This window comes from Lagenorhynchus albirostris, chromosome 3, assembly GCF_949774975.1.
Source record: "Lagenorhynchus albirostris chromosome 3, mLagAlb1.1, whole genome shotgun sequence".
In the NCBI taxonomy this organism is placed as follows: domain Eukaryota; kingdom Metazoa; phylum Chordata; class Mammalia; order Artiodactyla; family Delphinidae; genus Lagenorhynchus; species Lagenorhynchus albirostris.
In genome coordinates this window covers 148,371,312-148,389,007 of record NC_083097.1, presented here as the reverse complement: position 1 = coordinate 148,389,007, position 17,696 = coordinate 148,371,312, and the positions used below count along the sequence as shown (strand labels likewise).

At 45.7% G+C, this 17,696-nt stretch overlaps 1 long non-coding RNA gene across 2 annotated transcripts in view; it reads right to left on the bottom strand.

Annotated features, from left to right (window-relative positions):
- Positions 1-5,091: 5,091 nt before the first annotated feature.
- LOC132517296 (uncharacterized) overlaps positions 5,092-17,696 on the bottom strand; it is a 52,300-nt gene continuing 39,695 nt past the window's right edge. For both annotated transcript variants that reach the window (XR_009539678.1, XR_009539679.1), the window contains exons 2-3: positions 12,109-12,305; positions 5,092-5,937 (exon numbers count right to left, since the gene is read on the bottom strand). This is a non-coding gene — a long non-coding RNA (uncharacterized LOC132517296). The remainder of the gene's footprint in view (positions 5,938-12,108; positions 12,306-17,696) is intronic.

Genomic DNA, 17,696 nt, shown 5'->3' with positions numbered 1-17,696 from the left:
GAAATTAAATCATGGAATATTTCTTCAATGTCCTGCCCCCTTATTCTTTAGCTCCCCTCTTCCGTTCTAAAAACCCTCTTTCTACTCCATTTTCCTTCCCCAGAAATCTGCCAAGAGGCCTCTACTGTTACTCCTCTCCACTTGCTCCAGACCTCCTAATACTTCTTTCTCTCCCAGCCCCAGTCCCTGTCCTTCCTTTCCATCCTCTGCTTCAAGGTCAAGGGCCCTGGGGGAGTGGGGGGGAGAGGAATGTGATAGATTAATTCACTCTAAGTCCACTACAATGGTCCTTTCTCTTTTTTTCCTAATATTATTTTATTTTACTTTAAATTTTATCGGAGTATAGTTGATTTACAGTGTTAGGTTAGTTTCAAGTGTACAGCAAAGTGATTCAGTTATACATATATATAAATTCATTCTTTTTCAGATTATTTATCCATATAGATTACAGAAAAAACAACCCAATCAAAAAATGGGCAGAAGATCTACATAGACATTTCTCCAAAGAAGACGTGCAATGTCCTTTTCTTAATGTATTCCTTCTCTCTGAAAGAGTTACAATTTTTTTTAATAGATTTGTTTTATTTATTTTTTGGCTGTGTTGGGTCTTCATTGCTGCATGCGGGCTTTCTCTAGTTGCGGCGAGCGGGGGCTACTTTCCTTACGGTGCACGGGCTTCTCACTGCGGTGGCTCCTCTTGTTGCGGAGCACGGGCTCCAGGCGCGCGGGCTTCAGCAGTTGTGGCATGTGGGCTCAGTAGTTGTGGCTCGCAGGTTCTAGAGCGCAGGCTCAATAGTTTTGGTGCACGGGCTTAGTTGCTCCGTGGCATGTGGGATCTTCCCGGACCAGGGCTCGAACCCATGTCCCCTGCATTGGCAGGCGGATTCCCAACCACTGCGCCACCAGGGAAGCCCCAAGAGCTGCATTTGTAAAAGAGACCACAGCACCCACACCTTGACGCAAAGGAGTAAAATTTCTCACGCCAGAAATTCAGGCAGTAAGCAGGAAATTGGGGAAATATTCCAAGTTGCAGCAGGCTTCCAGGCACCCTGACCCCCCTTGCCATGGGAAAGCCCAAGGCCCCATATGGCAGTGTGGTGAAAGACGAAGCCCATCCCCATGTCCTCCACCCGGCTCCCAGTTACCTTTTATGATTAGCCTGTGACAAAGGACAGAGACATCACAGATGGGGAAGGGCCCGGGGATGGGGCAGAAGCTCAGGACTGCAGGGGTCACAGCCCAGAGGAGCTGCCCTCACTGGCCCACCTGAGCCACACTGGGCCAGACCCAATTATTCATCCTTCACCGAGAACCAGATCTACGGCTAGGAGGCAACTCATCAAAAGGCCTGGCCCCCCCATCGGATCCCTGGGGCTCAAAGAGTCCTCTGAGCCTCCTGGTTTCCTTGCCGGTGAGTTTCGTGCAAGCAGCCTCAGCGCTGGACTCCAAACTGCCCCACCCCCTAGTGGAGAGAGGCGAGCCGTGCACCTCCCGCCCGGCTCCTGCCAAGACCAGGCAGCCTCCACCAGCTGGGTTCAGCCAGCCAGTGCAGAACGGAGCGGGAGGCCCCACCGGGCACATCTGTTCTTCCCCGGGACTCCCCTGAGGGTCTCTGATGGCCCACACTCAAAGTTTTTCTGGCCTACCCAGTCCACGCCAAGTCTTAGACTGTGAGAGGTGAAATATGTGGAAAAAAATGGAAAAATGTGTCCGCGCACTCACACTCTCAATGGGAATACAAGGAGTTATGGGACCAGACACTGGGTGGCTTTATTCTTCCCTAATCAGCCAGATGTTTGGCCTGGCCTGGAGTGCACAGACCCAATAAAACGCTGCAGGCCCCGCTCACGTTAAATCACCTCGCTCAGAGGCCCACGTCAGGCTGCCCTGTGGCCCCAACAGTTCCGAGGCCTCAAGGAGGAAAATCACTCTCCCAGGCCGAGAGCCAGCTCGACACCCCATCTCGGGAGCTTGCCTCTGACACATTTGACATGGGGAGGACTTCTGTGTTTGCTTTAGGGGGTTGTTTTTAGTTTGTTTGTTGCTTTTCCATAAATTGACCAAAGTGTAAGAAAATTCCATTTAGAATTCCTTAGCTAGATGAACATTTGTGCTCCATGACTCACTCCTATAGAGAGTTTCAAGGAAAGGTGACTGGGAGTAGGGCAAGACGCAGCCTGTCCCACAGAGAGGAGGGGCACAAGAGAACATTCCAGGTATTCGACAGGTCGCCTGTCCCTTCCACACACAGCATCAGTCTGAGCAGTGAGGCGGAAAGGTAAATAATTCCCCCAGACTCGGCCCTCCAGAAGTTCCCCCAAGTCGAGTGAGGGAGATAGAAGAGAGGGGAAAAAAGTACCGAATTTATCACTTGCCCTGGTGGAGGAATGAACTACGTGGTGAAGCAGCTCAGAGGAAGTGGCATTTTCTTCGAGTGTTGAGGGACGAGCCAAAGAAATGCCCTCCTTGGGGGTTTTTCTAGAGGCATCCTCATCCTTCCAGAAATAGCCCTAACTGACTCAGTGCTAGAAGGCGGGCCAAGATGAAGCTTTTGATCCCAGGGGTCCCTAGAGGCTGCCGCTGACTCGTGTGCCCCCTTCCAAAGTCCACTTCCCCTGGATCGGGGAGAATTATGAGGCAAACAATGGAGCCAGTAGGGAGAAGGAAGAGGGCTGCAGGGAGATTGCACTCTGTCATGTCCTCACTCCTCTACAATCATGCCTTTCTTGCTAGACACTGTGGTCCAGCTCCCAGATGTTTTGGGGGGGTCTCTAGAATATTTTTTTAATTAGTGCCAGCATTTAATAGTTGGACTACTTCATGTAAAAATGATCTTGAACTTTTCTCTGAAAACAATTGGAAGACGTGGTGATACTGGGTGCATATCCTGGCAGGGCAGCTTGAGGCTGAGTAGGAGCTGCCCCCGTCAGAGGGCACATGTACCAGTCAGCCTTTGCTGAGTAAGAAACCACCCCAAAGCTTAGTGGCTTAAAACAATCATTTATTAGCTACCATTCTGGATGTCAGCAGTTTGGCCTGGGCTCAGCTAGAATTTCTTTAGTTGGTCTCATCTAGGCTCATGTATATGGCTACAATCAGAGGCTGACAGGTGTTGGATGGGATACCTCAATTGTCCTCCACATGGCCTGTCCAGCAGGCTAGTTCGGTGCTCCTCCAACGGCAAGAGAGGGCAAGCCTCAATAGGCAAGCATTTTGCAAGCCTCTGACTACATGCCTTTTACTAATGTCCAGTTGGTTAAAGCAAGCCACAAGATCAACGAGATTCAAGGGTTAGGGAAATAGAGTTCACCTCTTGATAGGAGGAGCTACAAAGAATGTACCATTGTTTTCATGAGCTCTCCAGTTCATCAGAACCCCAACTTTGCAGAAACTGTGGGTCTGTTGCCATTTCTCCTTGAACTTGAGCTGCTGGTTTTCTTACACCTGATCTTCCTCAAAACCTCACTCTACCTGGAGCCCTGCAGGTATCCAAGTTAAGGAACTAAACTTAGAACTCCAATCTTTTGACTTGGCTCAGAACAAGCATGCCTGACCCCTCCACTCATGCACATGGGAAAGTGAAATGGACTGGATGAAAATAACACCCAGAAAGAGGATCCAAAGTAGGTGGCTCTACTCAGTGATGCCAAAGGAAGGTCAGGATGGCCAAGACCCCAGGTGGTGAAAGGCAAAGCAGGGAGAGCATCAGGAACGCTGAGACAGACCACACTGTCTGGCAAGAAAGGCATGATTGTAGAGGGGTGAGGACATGACAGAGTGCAAGGTTTACAAGGCAGCCCCTGGAAGAACTCACGAAGAGGAAAACCGCAGACAAGAAAAGAGGAGAAAACTCCTTTTCTGGAGTCAGTTCTCACCCAGCTGCCTCTGCAGCAGAGCACTCAGAGGTGGCACAGAGCCAAGCGCGGCATGGCCAGGGAGGTGGTGATACCCTACACTCTACCCTGCAGGGCTCGTAGGGAACCCAGAAGATTACAAAACAGGATTCTTGGGGGATAAAGCATAGTCTCAATGAGTAGACATTCCAGTACATAGTACAGAACATTTCCAGATGACGCAAGAGGATGGCCGGGGAGGGCTCAGTGCATGAGGGGGACAAGGGCAAGTTCTACCAGAACTAACGGGCAGAACCTGTTACAGTGCAAATCCCCTCTTTTCATGAGAATCGTTCGGCCTTTGTTCCCAGGAATACAAAAGTATGTCTGAAGTTAATAAATGTCTTAAAAGATGACACTAGAATTGACGTGCTATAATACACATCGCACTGAAGGGCACATCACCCCTTATGCCATATTCTTGACAAAAATGAATGAATCTAATCAAGTCTTTACACTTCAATTCTAGGATACAGGAAATACAGGGGACAGACAAACAAGTAAAGCAACAGCATGAAGAAACACTCAGATGTTCAAAATGTGGGACTTTTTACAACTCAATTGGCCTATCTTGTCATGGTTATTTAAAAAGAAGGAGGGAAGCAGTAGACTGTTCTACAATGAGACTAAAGAGGTACGTCAAGCAAATGCAATGCGGGAATGCTGATTGGATTCGAATCCCTAAAAAACTCAAATCCCAGCCATAAAACACATTTGGAAGAATAACATGGATTGCATATTAATTGATATTATGATTACTATTAAATGATTGCATATGAATGATAATGATAATGTTTCTTTGGCGTGATAATGCTATTGTGCGTATGTAAAAGAACCTTCTTAATATAGGAGACGCGTGCTAGAGTATTTAAGGTTTGTGCCAGTTATGAAAATGCTGTGTCTTGACTCCACACTCACCGTGCTATACTTGGCCTTGTGACGCTGGGTCTGGGACTCTGCAACCCACATGAAAGGATCTGCCAAAAGTGGGTGCTAGAGAGAGAGAGTATGCAAGGCTGGAGGAGGAAGAAGAGACTCGCTCCTTTCCATCTGCTTCCTGTTCCTCTTTTGCCCCCCAGCACTGCTTCTTCACCCCAGTAGCAGGACTTCTTTCCCACAGCAGCCACGAAATCCAGCCCCATAGAGACACCAGCACCCTCCAACCAGCCCCCTCCTCAGAGGTTTGGGTCCCAGCGCCACAAGCCGGAGACCAGCACTAGCTGAGCAGCCCCTCGGCTTCCGACAGGAGAGTCTCAGCGACAGGGAGCCTTCCTGTAGGTGTCTGGCTTAATAACCCCAATTTGTCCTTTATGCCACCAACCCAAAGGATGCTTCCTGAAACTACCTCCACCGCGATTCCTTGGAGTTCTCATTTTATTCTTCTGGTCACCTAGCCAATGACTTTGTATCTAGTTAAGTCATTAGAGTAAATTCTCTCCCCTCAAACAGCAGGTGCAGTTTCTGTTTCCTGAATAGGTGAAGTGTCGTGACGTTCGCAACATGCTTTAAAAAGATTCGGCCAAAAGGAAAAACTATCGATACAGAGATAGTGTATATAAGTATAGATATAATGCGCACATACACGAACATATACTGAGACAAAGGAAAGAGAGACGGAAGTGTTGCATCTAGGTGGTGAGTACGTGGGTGCTCATCATCTTAGACCTTCACTTTTCTGTGAGTGTAAAATCTGTCACATTAGAAGTTTAAATAAAAGAAGAAAATAAGGAAAATAATACCTAACTCATGTTATAGCTATAAGAAGTAAGTTGAGATACCCATTAGGAAAAAAAAAAATACTTTGCCATTTGCCCAAGTACATCTGCAGCCCCAAAGGCCATTTACCCCATGAAAAGTTCGGGTCTTGCTGGTCTGGCTCCTTTCCTGGACGGAGAAAGCACGTGGATGTGCGAGCCGTAACCCAGTACCTGCCAAGAGCATCTGCACCTGCCGTCACCCACAGAGGCCCTGACTTGACAGAATCCGGGGCAGGCGGGGGGTCTTTCACACGGGCCAAATCATTCCAGCAGAAAAGAATCTGTGACTTTATCGGAGACAAAGAGGACATTTCAGGAACTTCCCTGAGGAATCACTTCAACCATTATGATCGTCCCCATCAGTTCCAAACCTCTGACCTAAACCCCTCATGCTCCAGACGAAGCCCCTTCTTTTTGCTCTTTCTTCCCACAGAAGCCCCTTTTTCTATGAAAGAAGGCCTCTCCTATACCTTATGAAGTGACCCTGCACCCATGTCTTAGCAGAATGCCATCACAACCCTGTAACCAGCTTCATTGTTCTTTCCCTTTCTTTTCACTTGTTTTGGGTCCAGTCTCATATAGTAGTTTAAGGTGTACAACATAATGATCTGATATATGTATATATTGCAAAATGATTCTCATAATAAGACATCATTATTTCTTAAACACTATCTTGTCTTTCCTCCAAGCCTCTGACCACTGAGCCGCAATGAAAAGCTGGCCTCTCTTTTGGTCCTAATCACTATACCCCACGTTGTGCTGGGCTTCCATCTGTTGTTTCCGGATAGAGGTTCGTTTGCTTAATACCTTTGGTCAATCAGTGTATATCCCACTGCAGGTCATTTCACCAATATCCTTCCCTTTGTTGGCTCCACCCTCTACTGATTCAATTTTGGTAAACACAGCTGGTTTTACTGCCTTAAGGAAAACATTTGGCTACCTCAGCCCCATTAAATTTCACCCAGACAAGGAAGGTGTGTGTGAATTCTAATATGACCTTAAAATAGAAGGCCAGGGAGTCAACCGCCCATCTCTGGAGGCTCTTTGCAAAGCTTGTCGTGGAGATGACCACGAAAGAGGCAGTGCCAAGATGAAATAGCGAGCCCCACCCCAGGAAAGTGGGGTATCCAAAGTCTACGACCACTTGGCCCTAACTGCTCTGTGGTTGGCTCTGTTGTTTCCTATGTCTGAAACAGCCTCCCTGTCTTGCCTACCTCCTGAAAGCCTTCTCATCCAGTGAGGTCTGGCTCAACTGTTATAGCCCTCAAAGCTTTCTCTGCTTCCTCCAGTGAAATGACAGGTAGCCCATCGGCGAATAAACACATGAAAAGCTCACAATTAGGAAAATGAACATGAAGACAGGAAGACAACACTTTTCACCCCTCAGATTATATCGAAACAAAATGTTTGATAATACCAAGCATCAGAAAGCGTGTGGAAAAAGAAAGATTCTCATATCCTCTTTGTTGGGCTCTAAATTGGTGGAGCCTCTGTAGGGAAGAAATTGTAAATATCTAGTAACATTTTAAACATGCACACCTTAGAACAAGCAAGTCTGCTTCTCATCACCCACCCTTGGAGAGAGATTCCTTGCACAAATGCACAAAGAGTGTGCACAAGAATGTTAACTGAGAGACATAGGAACAAACTGGAAGCAATCTAAACGTCCATCAACAGAGCAAGAAATAAACTATGGTGTGGCCATTCTAAGAAATAGCGGGCAGCAGTCAAAAAGAACGTAGTAGAGAGAAGCAAGGAGATCCAGTAGAGAGGAACATGCCAGCATACAGATCTCGGTCTATGATACCATCCCCTACTAAAAGAAACCAGAGGTCCTTGGAGAAATGGATGGTTCCAGGACTGAGGCAGGGTAGGTACAAGATGAGCCTGGAATATTTTTGTAATGCCAGAAAGTAATGAAATACCAAAAAAAAGATGGGTACGTGTCACAAAGAACCAGGAAGGGGCTTCTACTGGCCAAATCTGGCCAAATCTTTGAGTCAATAATAAATAGATAGATAAACAAATACACAGGGAGAAGGGAAGGCCCTAGCTTACAAGAGAAGGCCAAGCCCACGGGTATACATGGAGGGATTGTTACAGCTAGCAAATCATCATTTTGCAGCCATCTCAACAGAGATTGGTTCAGGCAAGAATCATGAAGTGTGGGACTTCCCTGGTGGCACAGTGCACTGGACTCCGCGCTCCCAATACAGGGGGCCCGGGTTCGATCCCTGGTCGCGGAACTAGATCCCACATGCGTGCCACAGCTAAGAGGTTGAATGTCACAACTAAGGAGCCCATGTGCTGCAACTAAGGAGCCGGTGAGCCATAGCTGAGCAGCCTGCCTGCCACAACCAAGACCCAGCACAACTAAATCAATAAATAATTAATTAATTTTAAAAAGTTTTAAAAGAAATCATCAATTATGCTAAATCTGGGGGGAAATATTGACAAGGAGAAGGCTATTTGCACGGTCTTAAGTGCCTTCCAATAGACCACATGATAGTTGCGGGGAACTATCAGGGGGAAAAAGGGGGAAAAAAATAGTAGCTTTACAGTGGACAACTCAGACCACACCTTGCCCAGGTGATCAAAATTAGCATCACCAACGAGGGGCAGATGAACATTGTGAGTGTGCAGATGTGGTCCCCTGAGAAGGCCCCATCATCTATATAATACTCTGGCTGAAAATGCCTAACTTGAATCTAATCATCAATCTAATCATGAGAGAACATCAGAAAACCCCAAATAAGAAACAGCCCATTTTATAAAAAGCGACCGTATTCTTCAAAAGTGTCAATATCATAAAGTACAAAGAAAGACTGTAAAAATTGTTCCATATTAATAGAAGAACAAAAAAAAGACATGACAACTAAAGGCAATATCTGATCCTAGACTGGATCCTAGATTGGAGGGGAAAATCCTACAAAGGACATTATTCAATTAATTGACAAAAATGGCATAAAGATGGTAGACTAGGTCAAAGTAGCACATCAATATTATATTTAGAGGAGTTGATAATTGCTATGCCTATTTAAAAGAATATCTTTACTTTTATGCAGTGAAGTATTTAGGGGAGCAGGGACATGAAGTACACTACTTACTTTCAAATGATTCAGAGAAGAAAATTATACTTTATCTATATAATAACATTAAATTATATATATAATGTGTGTCTATATAGTTATACTTACATAACTATACGTATACATATACATGTATACGTACATATACACTATATACATACATACTTTTTACTTACATATGTATAACTATATACATAGATGTATATACACACATATATAACAAACGTGAAATCTGGAGAAAGGATATTTGAAGATTCTTTGAACTATTCTTATTCTTGCAACTTTTGTGTTTCAAAAGAAGTTGTTGCTTCAGAATAAAAAGTTGAAGAAAAGAATGATGTAGGTATACATACTAACATAGAAAGAGCTTCAAATATACTGTTGAATGAAAACAGAAAATCTGCAAGCTAATTCACTTAGTGTGATAGTTCCCATATTATATCCATTTGTACATAAGGTCTGGAGGAATACCTACCAAACTGATCATGTGGCTTACCTTTGGGGAAGAGACTAGGAGACCAGGGTAGCTGTTATAGAATAGCTCACCTGCGGTATTTTTATTTTTTAGAAGAGTTTATTTATGAATTGCTCATGCAATTAGAAATAACTTTTTTTTTTAAAGACTAAAGTTGCCTTGCTGTCAGTTCTCACTGCTGACAAGGATCACAGCTCAGGTGTTCTGAGACAGTACTCATTTAAATATTTGAGCCCACTCTCACATATGACAGTCTCAGAAACTTTCCAGCTTTGGGGTTTAGGAAATCTGGTCAGGAAATGGCAGCGGCATGGAGTGTTTGGAAAGACCCTGGGCTTCAGACTCAAACCTGCCTCCATCTTTCCCATCTTTCACCGACAGTGAAATCTTAGGCAAGAGACAGACCTCCAGGAACCTCAGTTCCCTTACCTGTACAAAGGGAAAAGAATGCTTCTAGAGCAGAGTGGCTGAGCTTTAGGTATGATGTACATAATTTACGTGTCCTTAGCAGATGCACACAGAATGCCAAGCCCATCCTGGGGCTGGCACAGAGCATCTGTTTATTGTTATTCATTCTACCGTTTTTAGTGATTTGTTTGCTCTTCACTCTTCCTCTGTGAGCCCAGTGGCTCTTTAAGGAAGGGTCCATCCCTTATTCGTTCTCTGCTCCCAAATGTGCCCTCACAGAACACTCTGGAATTGGCACCTGACAAACACTGGTGGCAGGGGAAAAGAACCTTGGCACAGCAAATCTGGAGCAACATGGAAGTATGCTGTGAGGCCTCAGGTTTACTTTACAATGATCAAATATAAGGAAACACGGCCTCTGAAGTCACCATGTAGAAATCTATAAGTGCCAAGAAGATGAAGACGTGACCAATGACCCCACCCACGTGTTCCAGAGCAACAGAGGTGAAAGAGCAGTGTCAGCATTCCTCAAAGCCAGAGGTGTTATTTAGTAACAGGTATTATTTTTAAATGTTCTGTGGTCAAAAATGTTTAGAAATGCCAAATTAGACAAAACTAAACAGGCTTATTCACTGCAGGACTTATCAGCTCCCTTAATATGCTAATGTGCGTCATGAATATCCAACCGTGTAATTTGCATCATATTCCAGGCTTATTTGAGACTCCCTTTTTTTTTTTAAGGATCTCAAGGTCTATATCCCATAAAATATGCTTTGGAAAATGCTGCTTAGAGCTGTTTCTCCACTGTCAGTGCCTGGTAAGAACAGTACTTAGTGGAAATTTAACAATGTAACTTGCCTACCTAACCCAAGAGGGTGAGGGAATTAACTAAGCCATGAGTTAACCAAGCCATTTTTAAAGGTCACTGTCAATTCCCCTCATATTCCTCCTGTTCTTTTGCCCTGCTGGTCTAGGGAACATGTGCAAAGAACCCTGACCAAGAAAAAAAAAAAAATCATGGTTATGACTCCCAAACTGAAAAGATAGACCACAATATCGTTATTCCAGTCCTTTCAGCTTCACTTAATCCTGTTCATTCCAGCCTAACCAAGAGTGGATAAGACAAATGGCTGAAATAGCAAGGACCTTGCACTACGGCCAAGTCGTGGACCACAGGTAGAAATGCTTGTCCCTACACCAGCCGACTGGAATATTTAAGCAAATGTTCCATAGGATCAGGCTAAGAAGACCAAATGTCATACTCATGCTCACTATGACCTCAAAAAATAGGCCGTGTGACAGTCCAAATTGTCACCTTTTTATTCATTATCTCTGAGTAAGAGAAATCTGTTATGCTAGCCCCTCCAGCATCTATGCCCCCCTTTTGGGGTAACAACACACTTTTTGGGGGGGAGTTGTTCTTCTTTTCTCCCTACCCACTCCCCATTGCATCGTCTTGGGGGGCCAGTTAATTCAGGCTCCCTGTGCTCCCCTGCCCAAGGAGTGGGTACTGGACCCATGATAGGGTCGATTAGACCCAGTTTGCCCAGAAATTTCGAAGCTAGAATAGAGCAATACAAGGCCAAAAAAGGTTAGACTCTGATGGTTGGTAAAGCCCCAGAGACAGCATTTAAGTCCTGCTACCCAGGTCCCCAGTATTGTCCTGGATCCCCTGCTTTGCAGGACTCAGGCACTCAGCTTTTCTTTCTATCCTCAGTGCGCCCGACGTCCTGCCGATAAATTCCCAGAGAGTTTCTGTTGCTTGCAGCTGAAGAACCTGGCCCAATACACTGAGCAAAACAACCTCAGCAAATTCCTACTTACCTTTCCTTTAGCTGGACTTCAAATCTGAAAGTGATCTGAAAGCTTCCCTGACAGCCTAAATGTCCGAGTTTTGCACAAAAAAGGTTACTGAGGCCACACAGACAGTGTCCTTCAGTTCACTAGTGATGGTCAGGTTTCCCACCTGCCTGTGTGTCCTGAGCAGATTTCCAAACAACTTCCATTTTCCACTTAGATACAACCTAAACTGCCCTGGGTAAAAGGTCTGAATTATGACTGTGTTTCCTCCCCTCCTGTGCCAAAACTGGTCCTCCACCACCACTTATCAAATGCTGCACGAGAGTGCGGGCATCCTTTAAATACTCCAGGGAGCCTTTGCATACCCCCCAGATGTTCACAGCCTGCCACTCAGCACAGCCTTTCGGCTCCATGTTCTGAAGGCTCCTGCATTCGGGAAGGAGCTCCAAGTTCTTGGGTTCTGGTTAGCGGCTCACCAGGGATCGCCACACCAAGCACGTTCTATTCTGAGTGTGGCCCCGGTATGTTTCATTTCATCAGCAAAGCACGAGTTTATTCTGGAGAGAGATGTTTTGGACACATTCATAGTAGCCAACGAGCAGTACTTCCTTATATGCAGAACACAAAATCATCACATAAAAATCTGACCCAACTGCCAGTGTGGGGTTTAAAATAAACAAACTCACCCCGAAAATTACCTCTCTGGGCTGGCCAATTTTGCACCTCAGAATCACAGGCTGCAACAGTGGTACGGAGTCTGTAAATATCAGACTGCGGTGATCTTTGCTTCTTCGCCGGAGCGACTGGGGACCAAAGCTTCCATTTTTCTCTGTTGAGCCGGAGGTCTTCACTGGTCGCTGGGCATACATTTCAAATCTGCGCCCTTTGAAAAAGCAATGACAGAGGAGAGTTGGCCCAAGTTCTTCCCTGCAGTGCTGCTCAGGACTTTCCCAGCAAGGGCAGGAAGGGAACCCAGACTTGCCTACGTTCTCCAAGGGAGTCGAGAAGCATGCTGCCCTGCCCATACCCAGCTGGTCAGCCCTGTGCCTTCTCTCTCACTTTCCCTCTGCTCTGCACATTCTTTGTTTCCTTCCTCATTTCAGGAAGCATTCTCCAAACCCCACCTACCTCTCCACCTCCCAACCTGAGTGGGGTGCCTACAGCCCAGCCCACCCCGCTGTGCTCCCCTCTGTAATAGAACTCCATCACGCGGCTCTTTCAGTGTCCATTCAAGGTCCTGCTCCCCCACTGGATGACTGTGAGTTCCTCGAGAGCAAGGGACGTATCTGTGTCCACGTCCCCAGTCCCCAGCAGGTGCTCAATGAACAGAACAGAGCTAAAGACACAGAAGCACCACAGACTCAATGATGATCACAGCTCCTGGCCCCAGGAGGAAGCAGCTCTGTCGATGGGTCACGCAGCTCTGCCTGAGCCAGACCCACCATGCCCAGGGAAGAGATGGCCTGGCCTCACCATCCATAGCTGTCCACACGGCCAGCATCCCCAAAGTATTAGGATAAGTGGGACCTCCCAGAGGCTGTGAGAGTAGCATCTGAGATGAAGGCATCCAGAACTAGGCAGCTAGCTGGGTTCAAATTCTGCCTCCACTACCCAATAGCTGTATGAACATGGGCAAGTTAGCCACTAGATGCCTTGATTTCCTTGTCTGAAAAGCGGGATAATTATAATACACCATCACAGGATTATTCCAAAGATAGGTGAGTTAATCTTGCTAAAACACTTTGTGCCTTAACTATGTATTAGTTTTTTTTGTTGTTTTGTTTTTTTTTTGTGGCACGTGGTCCTCTCACTGTTGTGGCCTCTCCCGTTGCGGAGCACAGGCTCCGGTCGCGCAGGCTCAGCGGCCATGGCTCACGGGCCCAGCCGCTCCGCGGCACGTGGGATCTTCCCGGACTGGGGCACGAACCCGCGTCCCCTGCATCGGCAGGCGGACTCTCAACCACTGCACCACCAGGGAAGCCCGTATTAGTTATTTTTAATAGGGTATAATTTACATATGATTGTATAAGTTTAAGGTATACGATGTGTTGATTTCATACATTTATATATTGCAGTATGATTATCACCATAGCTTTAGCTAACACCTCTATCACATGACATAATTAACGTTCCTCTTTTGTGGTGAGAACATTTAAAATCCAGTCTGTTAGCAATTTTGAAGTACTGTATATAAAACAGTATTGCTAACTATAGTCACTATACCTAAAATGGTTTAGGCGGTACCAGACATAGCCTTAAAAAACATTCAATCAAGGGATTCATTTGTTCTCAGTTCTCTTTCAAACTTTCTGAATATTTCAAGGAAAAAGTAGCAGTTTAACACATCTCTAAAAACTTGCTGTTCTCACTTTCAACAAAGAGAAAGAAGCCCTCAAGCTCAAGTCTCTGGCAGATCTAATGGAAATGCATAAAGTGATTTTGCTTTTTTTGTATTATTTTTATGGTTTCATGGCAGTTGGCAGTGCGAATAAAGCAGATAGTGGTATAAATTTTCCATTTAAATAAATCTATTGATATTAAATAGTGAGTAGAAAAAAAAATAGTGAGTAGGTTCAAAGGAAAATATGAAGGAACAATGTGAGTACAGTCGACCCTCAGCGTCCACGGGTTCCGCGTCTGCAGATTAACCAGCCGGGGATGGATGGGTGAATACACAGATGCAGAACCCACGGATACAGAGGGCTGACTGTACTACACCATTTTATAAAGGGAATGAGCGTCCTTGGATTTTGGTATCCATGGGGGTCCTGGAACCAATCCCCCACAGATACGAGGGGCAACTGCAGTTGCAAACATACTACGGCAAAAATCATGAAAGTGAGATCCAAATGCCTCAGGTGTGGAAAATACAGATATACACTAAGGGATGCCTGGAAGTAGAGGTCCCCCTAGTGTGTGCTGTGCCCAGAGAACACTCAGGAAGCTGACCAATGGCAAAGCCCTGCCTCCAGAGGAAGCCAGCACCTCAAAGTGCCCCTGAGACAGAGCACAGTATAAGATGGCAGACACGGCTGAACTCAGAGGTGAGTCTCCTGCTCATGGGCCTGGGCAGAGGTCAGCAGTGGGTGGAACAGTTCAAGAGGCTCTGGGAAAGAGGGTGGACCGGACAGGCAGCATCGGCATCTACGTACACCAGGAGTCTCACGAGAGAAAAGCAGACTTCACTTAGGACCAAGTGAGGGTCAGGCAAATGCCTGATGCACTTCCTTGGAATCTGGTGTCTCCTGCATTCCCCGCCATCCATGCAACTGAGGGCAGTAGCTGGAAGGAAGCAGTTTCAGGTGGTAAAGACACCCACTGGGCCTTTCCAAGCGGCGTTGCAAAACAACTCGATGGCATCTCTGGGCAAATGGGATATTCAACTCAATCTATGATCCCATGATTTTCTATGCGTTTTTGCCTCATCCATTTGTGATGTTCATTGGAGGGGGACATAGGTGAAGAGGTCTAGCTTGCTTTTCAAACCACTTGTGTTCCTTCTCCCTGTGACTCGTAGGCCAGGCTCACCCACAGACAGAGACTGCCTTCTCACTGTCCTCTGGCCAGCTGGCCACCAAAACCATGCCCTGGACATGCATGGGAAGGGCATGCAGGGGACTCCCTATGCCTCCTCCCTCAACCAGCACAAATGACAAGACACAGGCCAGCTCTCCAGGAGCTCCCAGGCTCTTGGGCGAGAGAGTTATATGAATAACTCACTCTAAAATCTAACAGCTACCACTTCTGAGGGATCTGCCCTGTGCCAGGCACATTATTGAATCCTCACGAGAAATTCCCCATCGCGCACATGAGGGAACTCAGAGAGGGGAAGTGGTGAGCAGCCAGGGTGTGACACAGGCTGTTTTGTGGACCCAGGTCTCTGTGCCTCAAAGGCCACAGTCTTGCCATCCCACTGCCCCCCTCCCCAGCCTCACAAGGAAATGGGTGTCGTGATGGTACCATCCAGAGTGTTGGAAGATCACGGATTTAATTCTGCTTAGGGCAACGAGAGAAGCCCCCAGAGAAGGTGATATTTGAGCTGAGATCTTAAGGACTCGGTTGGCAAAGCAAAATAATCTAGACTATGTTCATTCATAGATTCATTCATTCCATGCTGTATTTCCATGGTAGGTACTAGGTACTAGGAATTTGGTGGTGAAAAGACAGAACTCCTATTTTCCTAGTGGAGGAGACAAAAAAAAAAAAAAAGAATGAATAAAGTTACCTCTAATTGTGCTGTGAAGAGATGAATAAGGAACTGAAATGGCGAATACAGGAGAAATCTATTTTAAGACAGTCAGGGGATGTCTTTCTGAGGAGGTGACATTTTTGCTGAGCAAGAATGATGAGGTGATGGTGCTATTCATATAAAGTGAGAGTGAGTGTTCCAGGCAGAAAGAATGGTATGTGCAAAGGCCCTGAGGCTAGAAAGGGAATTGTATGTTCATGGAACTGAAAGATAAGAATGTTTGGAAACAAGAGAGTCCAAGGAAAAGCATTGCTCAAAAGGAAGCTGGGGAGAGAGGCCAGAGCCAGATGGTGTAGGTTCTATTCTAAGTACAGTGGGAGGTTCCTGATGGATTTTTGGCTTGGAAGTTATATAATCCAATTTACCCTCTAAGATCAGGGCTCAGTTCCCTCATCGGTAAAATGGGAATAAATAAGAGAATGCACAGATAAATGCAAATCAAAACTACAATGAGGTACCACCTCACTCCGGTCAGAATGGCCATTACTAAAAACTCTACAGGGCCTCCCTGGTGGTGCAGTGGTTAAGAATACGCCTGCCAATGCAGGGGACACAGGTTCGAGCCCTGGTCCGGGAAGATCCCACATGCCACGGAGCAGCCAAACCTGTGCACCACAACTACTAAGCCTGTGCTCCAGAGCCCGCGAACCACAACTACTGAGCCCACGTGCCACAACTGCTGAGCCCGCGTGCCACAACTACTGAAGCCCACATGCCTAGAGCCCGTGCTGTGCAACAAGAGAAGCCCCCGCTCGCCACAACTAGGGAGAAGCCTGCGTGCAGCAACGAAGACCCAACGCAGCCAAAAATAAATAAATAAATTTATAAAAAATGAAAACTCTACAAATAACAAATGTTGGAGAGGGTGTGGAGAAAAGGGAACCCTCCTACACTGTTGGTGGGAATGTAAATTGGTGCAGCCACTATGGAGAACAGTATGGAGGTTCCTCAAAGACTATGATCCAGCAATCCCACTCCTGGGCATATATCTGGAGAAAACTGTAGTCAAAAAGATACATGCATCCTTATGTTCATAGAAGCACTATTCACCTGAATGAATAGTGACATGGAAACAACCTCAATGTCCACAGACAGATGAATGGACAAAGAAGATGTACTATATACATATACAGCGGAATATTACTCAGCCATGAAAAAGAATGAAATAATGCCATTTGCAGCAACATGGATGGACCTAGAGATTATCATGCTAAGTGAAATAAGTCAGAAAGAGAAAGACAAATGCCATATGATATCACTTATAGGTGGAATCTAAAATATGACACAAATGAACATATCTGTGGAACAGACTCACAGACATAGACTTGTGGTTGCCAAGGGGGAAGGGGGTGGCGGAGAGATGGACTGGGAGTTTGGGGTTAGCAGATGCAAGCTATTATATACAGAATGGATAAGCTATTATATACAGAATCCTACTGTATAGCACAGGGAACTATATACAATATCCTGTGATAAACCATAATAGAAAAGAATATGAAAAAGAATGTATGCATACGTATAACTGAATCATTTTGCTATATAGCAGAAATTAATACAACATTATGATTCAACTATACTTGAATAAAACAAAATTTAAAAAAACTAAGAGAATGCATTTTTTAAAAGTACCCTGCTTGGTCAGAGGATGGATTGAAGATGTTCTGAAATGTGAGCTTGCATCAAAATCACCTGGGGTGCTTGTAAAACTCAAGACTTCTGGGGCTCATTCCCAGAGATTCTGATGCAATAGGTCTGGGGAAGGCCCAAGAATATGAATTGCTAACAAGTTCCCAGGTGTTGCTACTGCTGCTAGTCTGAGGACCCCACTTTAAGAACTCTTGGATTAGAGAGAACAATAAAGAAGTGGGAGGTGCCATTGGGATGCTGTTGCAATCATGAAGAGCTGGTGGAGTAAAATGATGTCAGTGAGATGGAGAAAAGTGGTCCAGAAGAGTTTTATCCTGGAGGTACCATGGACAAGACTAGCCAATAGAGTGGCTGTTGGGGATGAGGGAAAAGGAGAAA